This window comes from Vipera berus (genome assembly GCF_964194415.1).
Source record: "Vipera berus genome assembly, chromosome: 6".
Classification (NCBI taxonomy): domain Eukaryota; kingdom Metazoa; phylum Chordata; class Lepidosauria; order Squamata; family Viperidae; genus Vipera; species Vipera berus.
In genome coordinates this window covers 84,648,781-84,664,090 of record NC_138208.1, presented here as the reverse complement: position 1 = coordinate 84,664,090, position 15,310 = coordinate 84,648,781, and the positions used below count along the sequence as shown (strand labels likewise).

Sequence of the window (15,310 nt, the reverse complement as noted above, 5' to 3'; positions counted from 1 at the left end):
ATGACCTACGAGATTTGAATTAGCAACTCAGATTTTTTTTTTATTTTATTTTAATGAGCGTTGAAGGGAAAGCACCCATCCACATGCTACAATCTTAATAATTAGAGCTGTCAAAAAAAAAATTTGCAACTTGACTTTCTCAGCCCTGGTGTCCTTAATACTTTGGATGAGGATAATGAAAGCAATTCTGAATTATCCGAATGGCACCAGTTCTGAATTTGCTTAATAAAGCTATGGCCCTTGGCCAAGAAAGTGACTCATTTAGAACACAACATTTTTTCCCCCCATAACTTCAGTTTGTTTCTTTCTTCTTAAGAAGCTTTACTATTTACCACTCTTAGGGCTTCAGATTGACACGTGGTTACATTATCCTGTTTAAACACTGGTTGTCTTTATATATTTTACCTATTTATGTTTCGATTTCCTTTTTTTTCTTCTTTTAAGTTCTTCAGGGTTTTGGGTTTTTTTGTGTTTTTTTTTTGTAAAGAGCATTAGTATAACAAAGACATAGAGATCTGTTTCTAAAGCTACAGGGTTTAAAAAATAAATAAATAAAAAAGAATGACAATACTTGATGTTTCTTGAAAGATAAAAAAATTAATAATAATAATAATAGATACAAAAGAAAGCCACAGGCCTGTAAATTTTATTTGTAAAAAGCATTTCTATTTTTATACAAAAATTTTTACTGCCTCAGAAATAATGGAAGTTATTTATTGCCTATTGTTAACTTATTGGATACCTAAAGACCAGCTCTGTCTGGTAGCTAGATCATTTTGAAGTAGTCTCTAGAGTACACGTGCCAAGAATGGGTGCTTTTTCACCGTTGAACCCTACATCTTTTATGGTTCATAATTTCTCTCCTCTTGTTTGTATTATGTCTTTGTTAACTTGTCCGTCCTTTCCATTATCTACTTTAAAATTTAGTTGTCTTGGGGTGTTGTTGTTGTTGTTTTTTTGCTCTCACTCTTTCTCTTGATTCCCTTCAATCCACTTCTACACCTCTTGATGTTACCTCTGTTGAAATGGGGTCTTGATTCCTTCCCACCCTATTCCTTACCCAAATGAAATAAGAATCCATTTTTTTAAAAACTGCTTTCTAATGGATTCTTTGGGGCTCTTTCATTGTGGCCGTTGTTGACCAAGTGTACAGTTAATGCAAATTGTGTGAATGGCTGGGACTCTTAATGATGAAAAAAAAATTTGCATTAGTTTTCTCCTGCACCCATTAAAATGATTTTTGTTTCTGCTGCATAGACTCTCCATAACTTTTTCCTCTTCCTTGTTTTTCCCTAGACATCTTCATGCCTGTTAGTTCATCGTTTGCCTAGCATGTCCCTGTGACGTCTTAAAAAAAGTTTCATCGTCCCGTCATTGTTTCTGATGTCTTTCTGACCTCACATCATAATTTGGTTCTCCTACTGATCTTTGATCTATAGTTTGAACCTTTGAAATTTGCATGTGACCTCATCTAGCTATATGAATTCTGGGAAGTCAATGTGAAAAGCATTGCTGCATTTATGCAAGATCAAAATTTATTCGTAGTCAAATTTATGATAGGAGTATTTAAACACACACACTCACACACACACACACACACACACACAACCTGTGGCAAAATGTTTTGTTTAAAGTTTTCGATGTTCCTTTTTCCTTTCTCCCCCTTTTATTCTTTTCTTTTTTTCTGTCAAAAAAAAAACAGACTTGAAAGTATTAGACAGAGACTGGCATTCTGGCTGGTCTCTTAATGACATAGCAATATGTGTCCACACAGGCACAGAATGTTGGTTTCTAACAGACTACTTCCGAAATAGTTTGAAATGAAGAACTGTCTGATTTTAAGTCTCTAGAGGTCTGTAATAGTTTTTACATTTTTCAGGCAGTGTAAAGTTTTTTGATAAGGCCATTTTAGGTGGCTCACTTTCTCATTAAGAATATATATATATAGAACCACTTTTTGTAGATTAGTATAAAAAATATTTACCCTGTTTTAGGGCAAATGCTACCTATTTGTCACCTTTTGCTGAACTGATTCACAAGTTAGACAATCCATGAATTAATGCACATGAAAATTACCTATATTTTATACTGTTTCGATGTACAGGAGAAAGGTTATTGTAAGCTATTGTTTCATTTGGTGCTTTTGTGAATTAAGTTGTGGTCTCATCATTGGGGGGGCTCCTCATGGTCTTTAAGTGTTCTGTGTTTATAAACAACAGGTTTGAAATTGGTTTTTACTTGAAGATCAACAACAGAACAAAAAAATGAATTTCAAAAAATGAAAAAAAAAGTTGTTTGCTTAAAATTTAAAAAAAAAAGTTTTCATGTGAAAAATAAAAACTATTCCAGACTAAGTTTGTGTTGGCTTCTGTGAGGCATTGATGTCAATTTTTTTAAAATTATTATTGTGGAAAATTTCGATGTGTTTGTGTTCAGCAAAATGTGATTCAGTTTTCCTTTTAAATAAATAATAAGAACTCAGTGGGGGGAAAAATTAGTGCCAAATTCCAAAGGTACTTCTCTTCCTAGAGCTTCAGTGTGTTTCTTGTGTGAAGTAATTTGATAACATGGGTATTTTATTATGTGTTTTGTATAAATCCCTAATATTTAAAGGAAAAAAAAGAGGTTAAAAAGTTTGTTAACTTGCTATCCTGTGGTCTTGTTGCCTGAAATTGTTGTTGTTTGTTATTTCTCTTGGATGTTTTTTGTAAAACATTGTATAAGTGCCCATGTTTCCCTTTTCTAACCATTCTGCGCATCAATGCTGTGAATGCAAACCTCACAATGTAATTTCCTCATAATGTATGGAAACCTCTAAGGTGAGAAAGTTTTGAACTTTTAACCCTTTCCACCCAGAGCTGTCTTGAGAGTTAATACTTTTATACATTCACCATTCTGCTCTTTATTTTTATATACACATAACACACACACACATACATATTTGTGTGTATATATTCACACACAAATATGCACATGCATGCACGCACATACACATATACACATACAGACCTAATTTTTGTGCTTTATTTAATACATGGTTGAAATCAGAAAAATGAACAGGGCAGATCTGAAGGACAAAAATAAATATTTTACTGCTGTCTAAAGTTCTTCTGTATCTATAACTAAAAAAAATATTTAACATAGAAATTGTAAAGCTCCTTTGTTTTGTTTTGTTTTTAAATCTTTTTCTTAAAAGAGAGCTTTTAATATGCTGCTGGTATATGATATTCTGTATTTAAAAAATAAAAATAATTCTTTAATTATGTCTTATGTAACCACTCCTAGATAGGAGAATTGAACCCACAATTTGAAATCATAAAAGAAAAAATATTTTTGTAATAAAAACTAAATGAATTTTTGCTTAAATCCAGCGCACTAGAACTTCCTGGATGAAATTTTCTTGTGCACTGCAGTTAAACTACTTTTTAGAGATGAGGTTTACACACGTCTAAATGCTCTGATGTGCTAGCTGCCATATTTGTACTGTGTCGGTCCAGATGCAATAGATACAAAGTAGACATAGCGGTACCTTTTGTTAGCAGGATTAATTCCTGCTAGCTGATGAACATGCAGGCTTCCGATTTGTAGCAAATCTTCAAAAAGGCAGAAGCAAAAAAAAATGGCTCTGTAGTCCTTCCACCTGAGAACAAATTAGAATAGGCCCAAATCTTCTTTTGTGAGCACAGGATGCAAGCTGTTGATGCTCTGAGAAGCAATTGCTGTATGGTGGTTGACACGCAGGTACTCCTCTGATGTGAGATTGGCCCTGCTAACCATGACATTATGGGACTGCTGCAAGTCTTGGGAAGCTGACTATTGGCTGGGCCCCTGTTCCAGAGAAGCACACTCCAGAGAGATCATTTTTCAGCAAGAGCTGTGGAACAGGTGGGGATCGGCTTGCAGGAGTCTCCATCTTGTCCTGTTTCCCAGTCTGGCAATTTCCCGCCAGGTCCCTTCACTCAAAATACCACAGGAATGTGTCGCTATTTCTTCCTCTTCCCTAGCCTGTCTTCACAGCAGCTTTGCTGCTTTCCCCTAAAAAAAAAACCCCAGCTGTTCTTTTCGAGGCTTTCCTACACCCTGAAAAGAAATCTTAGTAAGACATAACCCGGGAAGAGAGCAAAATGGCCTCTTGTTACTGATTTTAGCATTTTTGCTAGTCGTCATCTAGGCCCGCCTCAGCCATCTGCCCAGGGCCAAAAAACCCACAGAGATGATGTCTCAACCCAACACCTTCTAGTGCACACTTTAAAACAGAAACAGAACCCCTCCCCCCCATGAAGCGAGTTGCAGGTATCAACCCATACTCCTGATTTTCTTCTCTGCCTTCTCTTCTTTCCGACTTCACCTGTGTCAGGGAAATAAATCAATACTTCCCTATCAGAGGGCGATGAACCGTGGTTCATTTGACGCATGGTAAACATCAGGTAAAAATAAAGAAACCCCAGGCATATTCTACTGTATATAAAACTTTAATTGGAAAGCAAAGAAAGAACTTAACTGACTACATCCTCTCCTCAGACAGAATCAAAGAGGAGGAAAAAAGCAAAGTTAGAAAACTTTTGTAGACATGCGCACTTAATAGCACAAAACAGATTGAAACCATAACATGGCTGGACACGTGACAATCACCTTGGTTTCATTGATAAGATTACTATGCAGCTGGCAGAAAAACAGAGTGAGACGTGCTGAGCTGACAAACAAACAAAAAAACGCAGTGACAACATGTTTCCCCCCCCCTTTTTTATTTAGTACAGGGAGCTGGCCAGAAATGCTCTTTGGCTGTTGTGAGGAGAGCATTTCAGAGACATGTCATGCTTGGTTCTGAACATATAAGTGGCATTCTTAAATGCATCGGAGATCATTGTTAAATCAGAGCTTCCTCTATTTCGGAATGTACATATTCAAAAAAAAATATTCAGCAAACCTATTGTATTTGCTGCAGCTGCATTGTAAGGAGAGACAGACCCAGGCTTTGCATTGGGAAATCTAGCTAGTTGGAATCTCTTGGCCTGGGGCCATAAATATTCAGAAATTCACACCTGCCATTCATAATCTATGTAGTGGCAGAATATTGCACAATATTGGCAGAAGAGAAACTCCAATAAGTGAGGCAATTTAGGATGCGATTATTTTCTTTTTTTTTCTGAAGTGGATAACAAAAGCAAAGTCTTACCCTTACAATACAGAGGTTATTGTATTTACCAGAGAAGTCAAAGCAATATGGCCACAAGAACAAAAACGTCGGCTGCCACAGTGCACATAAAAAAATAGATAAAGCTTCAGTTGTCACAGCCATCTTGACTATTGTGACCATGCCCGAGGACACACCTGGTATTTACTGTGACGTCATCCTTTGGATGACACAGCTCATTCATTCCCCAAGCAGCATGAACCCATGAGCTGAGCTAATAGTACCCATACATCCACAGTTGAAGGCGCTGCAGTTCACGAAAGTTTCTGCCATTGTGAATATGACCTCCTTTAAGAGGCCAGAAGACTTCTCCTGTTTTACTCAGTAAAAAACAAGGCCTGGAAATGCTACAGGGGATTAATTTTGCTACAGCAGTCTAATCCCATAAGGCAGTTACAGAGGTGGTATGTTTATTGTTCCTGCTGGGATCTGTTCACTTAATAGCCACAGTGCTCTGCATAACTCAGAAACCTGCATGGTCCATCAGTAGAAAGTGATCAAGCCTCAAGGTAGCTGCTTAGCTATTTTGTATCTCTTACTATCTGTTGTTAACAATATGTGGGCACAATCCTGCAAGCCTGTACTGTACTACTTAACGATCTGTTCACGTCAAAGGGAAAGTTCTGCAAATCCTTAGATTTTGCAGAATAATAACCAAGAAACTAAGGAATGATAACACTTCATTGCCTTGTTTCTTTTTAAAATTAGATTGAACAGAATAGCACTCCTATTCATCAACTAAATTTTGGTATTCTGTAGTGGCAAATAAAAACCTCTTTCCAAGCCAAGATTATTTCAGCAGCTTTTCACGCTACTGATTAAAAAAAAAAGTGCCAAAATCATTTCCTATTGTCTAATCCTTTTTACTCTCATTTAAAACATCTCCCATTTTTCCTCTTTCCCCCAATTTCCCATATAAATTATTTTTAAGAAGGCAGGTGATAATCTACCCAGTTTGCTTTTACATTCTTTGTAAAAGGAGAGGATTCACAGTGGTGGGATTCAGCCCGGTAGCTAATTTTTTGTTGCCCAGGTCCAGAATGGACATCCGGAAGCAGCATCCACAGGGAGAACCGGTTGTTCACATATTTGAATCCCGCCACTCAGAAGGAAGAAGTACGTTTACTTTTAGAGAAGCCGTAGATGGCAAGCACTAGAATCCAAATAATGCAGAGTGGGAGAGAATAAAGGTAGAAAAAGAATTCTAACACATACACATTCTCAGTTATAGATAAATGCTCCGCGATTGTCTCATGTTTTTTTTCTTTCTTCTGGGGCCTTGCTGAACCCTTGAGGGCTAACTTTGTAGCTGTTACCCCATTTTTCTTGCTCATGAGCATTTTTCCAGGGCATTTATTGTTCAGCATCTAAAACTTCCCAAATAATTATACTGTTTGAAAGAAAATCAGATCTCATGTAAGAAAACTGATACTCCTTTCACGTCAACGGGGGCTTGTGTCAAAACCCCATGCCAAACCTGTTGAAATGGCAGCCACATCTGTAATGAACAGCAGTCAGATGGCCAACATAATTATGAATGCTTTGTCCTGCCATGTGCTGGTGCTAAACTCCATAACTTCTGGTATGCTTATGAATTTGCACCTATCCAAGTGCTTTCCCCCCCCTCTCTCCCTCCCTCCCTCCCTCCCTCTCACCCTCCCTCCCCCATCCTCCCTCGCTCCCTCGCTCCCTCCCTCTCTCTCTCCTTACCAGCCCCATTCCTCATTTTTTCCCAAGCATTGTTCATCTTGCAGCCCCAAGGGAACTCTTGATTTTTAAAGAGAGGTTTAATTTGCAATATTGGGCCCTTTTACTAGGGACGAAGAACTGGGAGGAAAAGAAAGAACAGGCATAAACAGGAAATCAAAGCTGTCACTTTCTCAACAGTTTCTACCCCTGAGTAAGATACACTGCTGCTGCATTTGCAGCATAAAAGATTGCAAGGGAAGCCAGCTAGCAGAATTATATAGCTTCACACCAAGGCCTTTACTAATGCACTGCACTTGTGCACAAGTTCTTCATGTATAAAAGATGAAATGTTGAAGGGAAACTGAGAGTGCAAAGGGCTTTTTATTTGTAGAGGAAGAAAAATAAATAATAATAATAATAAACCAGGAATGGTTGCATTTCAAAATTTAAACTCCAAAAGCACAAAACAGTAGTTTCCCAACCAAATGAGTTATGCGAAATGGCCATTTTTTTTTTTCAAAGGTGTAACAAGTTCATCTTTCTTTCACCATAGGGGTTATTTCTCAGCTTGTGCTACTCTTTGGATCATTTTGCTGTTTCTGTTTCTATTAACTTAAGTGCTAATTAACAAAACAAAAAAAAATAAGTAGTTTCGTTGTTTTTCTGAATAATGTCATATCCTGTGTACCAGGTTTTTGGGGTGGGGGGGAGGACGTTGTGCTGTGAGAAATTGTTGTTTGTCAACTAATGACAACTTTTTAAGTTGAGAGCATCAAAAACTCAGGAAACGATCCATTCCTACCACAGAAGTGGCATTCGTGCTCAGGGAATTCTTTGGGCTTGGTAGAGCTCAGTGTTCCTCATGCAAATTATTTTTGACCCCCGACGAATTAAGAGAGGAGGGGCTTTCTGTGACAACCAGGCCCTTCAGCGTCTTGACATTCACGTGCAGAAGGTAAAAGCAGATTTTTCTTCAACCCTCTGTGAATTCTCAGTGTATGGGAGCTGAGCCTGTGGTACAAATGGATTACAACCTAGGTTTTTGCTTCTTTCTATTTTTATTTTGTCTAAGAAAAGCCAAAGTTACTGCAATGTAGTGAGAAACTGTTAAGACCATTTTGAGTATTGTTTCTGTTTTGTTGATGCGTTTGGGATTTTGCTGTTTGATGGAATTTGAGCCAAAAGCAAAATGGAAATTGAAATTAGGAAAATAAAACAAACCAACCAGCTAACCAACCACAGGCTTTCCTGCTTATAAAATTTGATTGTATGCACGCATTTTGTACCAGTGGAACTTTTTATACTGGAGATTTAAACAAAAATGGGGGGGAAATGATGGCTTACTCCTGTGAGCCCCCCTGATCATAAACTGCTTTTCAAGTTTGATTTCCAGTTGATTGAAAGAAAGTTGGCTTAGTTTAAAAAAAAATTAAAACAAACTTTGGCTTGGTTTTATCCTTTCCATTTGCTTATATTTAATGTTTAGAATTTTGTGTTTTAAAACACTCGGTAAGTTTCACTTTTTATTCTGTATTGTGCAGTTTCATAATATAACAAATTAGAATTTAGGAGTACACAGTCACTTTAAGTGGATATATGTATTAGGTTTTTGTTTTTTTAAAAAAAAATAGGGTTTGCTTTTTCGCTGTTTAGATCAAAAGGTTTTCCTGGTTCTTCTGTCTTCATTGTGAACATAACTGTGTAGTTGAAACAGTCAAACTTATTTTTGTAACGTATGTTATTGTGTGATGCAGTTTTTTGCTTCTGTCTCCAATATTAAACCATTTTCCTAATACTTGTCTCACTTTCTCTCTCTGTGTTGTAATGTTGGTAGTCATTCCGTGTTGGTAATACATTTGCACACCTCACTGTTGCACGTCCCTGTTGATTTTTTTTTCTATTCGTTGTGTACAAAAGATACAGTCGATTCCGCTAAGTGAACCTCTGATTGGAGAATGAATGCAGATTTGCTGTATTTACCCCCATCTTCTTTGCCTCCTCTGCCCCCAAGTTGCCTTTGATTGTAATTATTACGATGAAGTCACACTGAAGATGCCTCTAAAAAGATATGCATGTGTGTGTTTGTGTGTGTGAGAGAGAGAGAGAGAACCTGCATACACAGAGAGAATCAAAGTCACAAAGTTTTCTCTAGTGACTAAAAAGGGATATATTTCTCCTCTGTAGGAGCACCTTAAGTTTACTATTAAAACATTTTCCTCATGGGAGAAGAAAAACTTTTTTATCTTCCAGAATTATTCAGCAAAGCTCTGGCATCACACCTAGTTAGCTTGCCAGTTTTCAGTGTAAATTTTTAAGCACAGGTAGAAGAGCCGAAGTTAAAATCTACCAGGCTTATTATAGACCTCTTTAAAAATTTTGAACAGTCAAGGAGAACATTGAATTATTAAAAGTACCCGAAGTTAGAAAAAATAAGTAATCAGGAAAGGTTCTGAACTGGGCTATTTTGAATTTAGCATGCAAGGTAGCTCTTTTTTCAGGGCAGGTAATCAAACGACATGAATCTCCTAGGAGAGAGACAAATACTTCAGTCTTAAATTCTTAAATTTAAAAGAGCAGGTGATGCTCTTAATAGAAAACCAACTGCAGTAACTGACCATAAGGGGCTTTCTATAATTTGTCTTCATTTGATTCATCAGACACTCAAGTTATCAGGTAGGAAGGGGAACTTTCTAGAAAGAGGAACTTCTCTTCCTGCGTGGGACACAAGCCATAACGTTATCCTTTTTCCCAAACTCAGGAATTTAAGACCACTTAAAAGTGCTCTTACGCGATTTTCCTTGTGATGTTTATGTCCCTCTATCAGTATTTTGGTTTTGACGTGGTGGAGTGGGCTGCACTCAACTTCATGCTTCTGCCAACTCAGTTCGAGGGAAGCCCATATAACCTAGTTTCCCCGTTTTCTGCTTTTCAGAGCCCGGTTTACAAGCTTCTGGGCTTGTAGATTTCAGAAGCAAATTATAGAGTTTGCAACTGCCTGCAATGTGGCTTCCTCGGTACCTGGCCTCCGAAAATCCCAACCTCTGTTTCTGTTTACCGATTACCTCAATATGTTTAGCTGCATGATATGCCCATAACTGATGAGGTAACAGGGTGTCTGTAATGTCACACACAAAAAAACACCCTCTCTTGAAACAATATCAAACAAGGAATTGACTGGAAAGATGGTGGCATCTTCCCGGGAGGAGCCTTAATTGTAACACACGATGACAATCACTTATTTCAATGTAAAAATGCAAGCTTTTAAAAAAAATGAAATCAAAGCTTATCTGGGTATACATTTTCAACTGATTAATTGTAGGACCATTTTAAAAAAAAAGAATGGAATCAATGTGGTTTAAGTGGAAGCCCCCCCCACCCCCCCCAAGGGGAACCTGGATGCAATTCCCATTTCAGCAGCTCAGTTGCCCTGGTCAAGCCATTTCTTTCTTTCAGTTGCACATCAAGAGTTGTAAAATATGCCTCTCTGGTCAGCCAGTTTGAACCATGAATTAGCCTAGCTTTAAGAATAATGAAAACCAGTTTTGGGTTTGTTTTTTTTAATACACATTCAAGGGTGAAGCAGAAAATGGCAAGTAAGAATTCTCAGCCAACTTTGTAGCCTCTTCTTTCTTTCAGATACATACAGACTTCGTTGGCCGCCAAATAGCATTTAAGGTTATATATTTAAGCCATAAGTATGTACCCCCATCCCTGTCATTCCAGGATAAAGAGTACGTTTTTAAAAAATGAAATAGATTATCTCTGAGCTAGTGAGACAAACTGGCACTGAAAAGCCCTAGGTGTGAAAAGCAGACAGGATAAAAATCAAACATCCCTGGATGAGAACAATTGCAATGTTACAGAAAATTTGCAGGACAAACAAGCCAGCTTCCGTACTTGACATCTTCCAATAATTCTGAAACTGCATCCCCCATCTCTCTCAGTGAGAGATTTGGAAAATCTGTGAGGTACTGTTCCATCATATCTGAAGAACACCTGGTTGGCGGGATGGCTTAGCTGTATCCCAGCTCTTCTATACTGTCTACAGCAGACCTGCACAAGCTGTCATCAACCCTCTGTGTGTGTTGATGGCTTTTCAGTTGGTTAACAGTCTTGTTCTCCAGAAAACAGACAACACAGGACGTTTTCCTGAGCTGTGGTTAGGATTAGAGCGGGGGGGGGGGTGTCTTCCAACATGGCCCTTTTATGACTTGTGGACTTCAACTCCCAGAATTTCTCACCTAGAGGAATTCTGGAAGTTGGAAGTCCACAAGTCATAAAAGGGCCAAGTTTGAAGACCCCTGGGTTAGAGTAGAGGTTGGGTTTCAAATTACGCAGACCTAGTCTCAGAGCAGAGGCTAGAAGGATGTATATATAATATTAGCGAACTCTTTGCACCGAAATGTAGGTGACAGAGCAAGAGAAACAGCACCAGTTTGAGCCTGCAGATGACTAGTGGTGAATTTCTCCCTAGCTGGAAGGCCAGCCGGGGGGGTGGTGGGAAATAATCTGTGAAGTGACTTGGAGAAAACAGGAGAAAGTCTGAAGCGTTGGTACACATCCGTTGCCCCATCAGGCATATGCTCTTGGATTCCAAAACTGCAGCAGAAGTGGCAAGTCCAGGGCCCTTTTTCCCCCAGTGTATTTATAAGCCACACTTGGTCTGTCTTTGCAACCACTTTTTGGAGATGATCATCTCCTTTTCTTGCTACAGCCCCAGAGACCCTACGAATCCTTTCTACGGAGAGCCATCTTGAGCTGATTCTTTCCGCCCTCTGAATAGGCGAACGCGTCATCTTCAACTAGCTAATACGTGTACGTGTACGTGTAGGAGGAGCCTATCTATCCATACCTTCATAAGGCAGGGGTTAGCTTTTCAGTACTGCTAATCTATTACAGGATTGCAGGAAAACAAGAAAATGGTCCTTGCCTAAAAGTTCCTCCCGAGAAGTGGACAATTCAGTTGCCCCCCTCCCCCCCCCAGTGTCCTTCCTTACCTTTGTCAAAAAAAAAAAAACACCAACCCAGCCGTTCCATTCATAGTAAATGGTACTAGGATTCCTTGCAGACAATCGTTGTGTTTTCAGCAAGTGCTATCAATCTGGTTAGATGTCCTACCGGCTGCAGCCCATGCGTGTGGTCGAGATGGTGGCTGCCACTGTGTGATCGAAGCACCACTCCTGCTTTTTACATCTCCTGTCGGGGGGGGGGGGGAACACGCAAAAACAGGCAGCTTCAGAAGTCCCGTCAGGCCCAGACTCTATTCGTACCCTCACTCCCTCCTGCAATGGGAAGCACCCATTGCGACACTCACAAGGACTAAAGCCATGGCTTCTCTATCGTAGGAAGGGTTTTTAGACCCCTCCCTTCCCCGAAATTATGTGTATCCGTACTAGAGCAATTATTAACTTTTTTTAAAAAAAAAACAAAACAAAAAATAAAAAAAACAATCCCAATCTGGCTGTCTTCAGGCATTAGACGATCCAAACAAAAAAGTGTACTGTGTTTCATTCCTGATAAGTGAATAAAGTATTGTGATCAAACAATCAGGTTATTCACTTATCAGGAATCGGCTGTACTGCTGGTTCGTTTTGTTCTTCATCTCCTGTTGTAATTTCACTACTTTGCTGTGTCCTGTTCGTTTCTCCTCCTCTCCTCTTCTTTTTTCTTCCTCCTCCTCCTCCTCCTCCTCTTCCTCCTTTTTCTTCTCTTCCTTCTCCTCCTCCTCCTCCTCCTCCTCCTCCTCTTCCTCTCCCTCCTCTGCATCTTCCTCCTTCTCGTTCTCTTCCCCTTCTCTATTTCTCTGGCCCTTTCTTCCTCCAATAACCCCCCTCTTTTTTTTGCCTCTGTCCTCTCTTTTTCTCAAATGCTCTAGCACAATCACTGGAAAGTCTCCCATCTTTTGATCATGAAACATGCTCTAAAAGTGGAGAACAACCATGTTAACAAAATCTATGCACTTGCTATCAGGAACTAAAATATTGGATGTGTGTTATATCTGCTAAGTACGTGGTTTCTTAAATAAAGCTAGTGAAAGGATTCTGTTTGTCTGTAAAACTTTTGTGATGGGTTAAAAGAGTTTTTAGGGGTTGTGCTTTATTTTTGTTAAAACTGAAAAGGGGATGCAAAATCTTAAAATTCTGCCATGCCAAATATCTGTTTGTTTGTTTTTAATTTCCTTTATTTGTGTGTTTATTTGTGTATTTATTTACTTATTTTGATTATTTATTTTTGTATGGTACATTTAATCTATCCATGGAACTGGGGAGAACATGGCCTTTACGAGAGAGAGGGATAGGGCACATTCTGAGGGCACAAGCAACAATTTCTTGAAAGCCAAGATTGTTAATTAAAACCTGTTCCTTTTACAATGTAAAGGCTATATTAAGTAGAAAGATTATTTTTCTTACTAAATATGAAGCCATTTTTGGACACCAGAGAACAGTTAAAAGTGTCTGATGTTTGCCATATACCATAATAAACTTATTTATGTGTCTGAATTGTTGTCTGTGTATTACTGGAGGATTACAGGCTGAAAATCCTTATCTTCTGGTGTGGACTCTGTGCAAACTGCAGTTTAGAACAACACAGCAATCAGCACACCTGCCGACTGGGCTCATACCTACTGAAAAGCAAAAAAAAAAACAGAATCAGTAATTGATAACTGTCTTTTTCCATTTTCTCTATTCCTCCACCCCACCCCTCAACCTTCCTCTGGAGCCAGTCTTGCAACTTGGGAGGTTGTTGATGAAGTCTTGACGAATGGGGGGGGGGGGAATGAGATCCAAAAGCTTTTAAGGACACACAATGAGAAAGAAGAAACATTACTTTCAAACCTCAAACTTTGATGAACACGTTCACATGAATGTACAAAGAGATGATGTAGGCATTTCAAGCAAAGTTCAACATGCTCCAAATACTAGTGTTGATAAGGACACATTACCTTTCCTTGCAACAAAATCCTTAACATAAATCACTTGTTCCCTCGCCGCGACTTGCCTCACTTATAATTTTCCAGTGTATTATGAGTAATTTACGAATTATTGAATGTCACCCATTGGTTTGAATGGCTACACATCAGCTTTAAGCAAGAACAAATGTCAGGAACCACGATCAGCGCAGCATAAATTGCCACATTAATGACAAGGTACAGCAGGTTGAGCCAAAGCAGAATCTGTTCTACTTTAAAGATCTCATGAAACTGAAGTAGGAACTCTATATGCTTAAAAAAATATATCACATTTTGGATAGGGTTCAACTCAAGTTATGGTCCAAGAAAATGAAATTTTGTGCACGATTTACTTCTGACGAACAAAGTTATACCAGTAGAATAGAAGGTTTGTTAGCGTGAGATTGAACTGTGGAGTCCTTTGTGTTCCCTGATCTTGCAGACATTTCATTACCCAACTAGGTAACATCATCAATGCTAGAAGGGAGTGGGGTTTGCTCTCTGTTTATATATAAGTGGTTTACCCTCAATATGAGTGGGAGGAAGAAGAGTGTTCTTTCCAAGATCCAGCACTTAAAGGGCAAGTATGTAAAAAGGGAGAAAACCCCACTCCTTGATGTCACTGATGATGTTACCTAGTTGGGTAATGAGACATCTGCAATAACCAAGTGCAGAGAGCACCAAGGACTCCAGAGCACAAAGTTATTTTGGAGATCAAGGCATCGTTCCACAAACTGGTTAAAAATAGATAATATCCTTGTGCCATTTACTGACCTCAGTGCATGTGGACAAAGAACACTCTGTGCAACCAGTTTAATCCTAAACTGCACATTATTGCCATCGTAATCGTCATTTAAATCTGTATACCACCCAACTCCAAATGGTTCTGAGTGGCCCACAAGTAAACAACTTTAAAAGGAATTAAAACAAATATAATAATAAACCAGAACAAGGAATAAAAGCCAGCTAACCAGACAGGAGGAACATTGTCCATAGGGTCGCGATGGGTCGGACACGACTTCGCAACTAACAACAACAACCAGACAGGAGCAAAAACATATTCATACCTGCCAAAGGGACCTTTAAACACCCTTGCCAAAGGCATGCATAAAGAAACACAAGCGGGTCATATCAACATGTCAACATAGCAGCACATGCTCTACCATGTTAATCAGCATCCAAGCAGCAGCTTGAATTATGATCTCATATTGACATTGCCTATACAGGACATATAAAGGTCAAGGTCAAGGTTTCCCCTGTCCACTCATGTCCAACTCTAGGGGGCGCTGCTCATCTCCATTTCTTAGCAGAGGGAGCCAGCGTTGTCTGAAGATACTTCCGTGGTCATGTGACCAGCATGGCTATATGCCAACGGTGCAGAGAACACTCTTACCTTCCCACCGAAGTGGTATCTATTTATCTACTCGCATTTGCATGCTTTCAAACTGCTAGGTGGGCAGGAGCTGGAGCAAGGGACG

The 15,310-nt window shown here is 39.0% G+C and overlaps 1 protein-coding gene across 6 annotated transcripts in view; it reads left to right on the top strand.

Moving 5' to 3' along the window:
- The window catches only part of CELF2 (CUGBP Elav-like family member 2), a 634,914-nt gene extending 622,815 nt beyond the window's left edge, over positions 1-12,099 (top strand). For all 6 annotated transcript variants that reach the window (XM_081330781.1, XM_081330780.1, XM_081330779.1 and 3 more), the window contains one exon: positions 1,297-12,099. The gene's annotated coding sequence lies outside the window, so the exon portion shown is untranslated. The remainder of the gene's footprint in view (positions 1-1,296) is intronic.
- Positions 12,100-15,310: the final 3,211 nt, after the last annotated feature.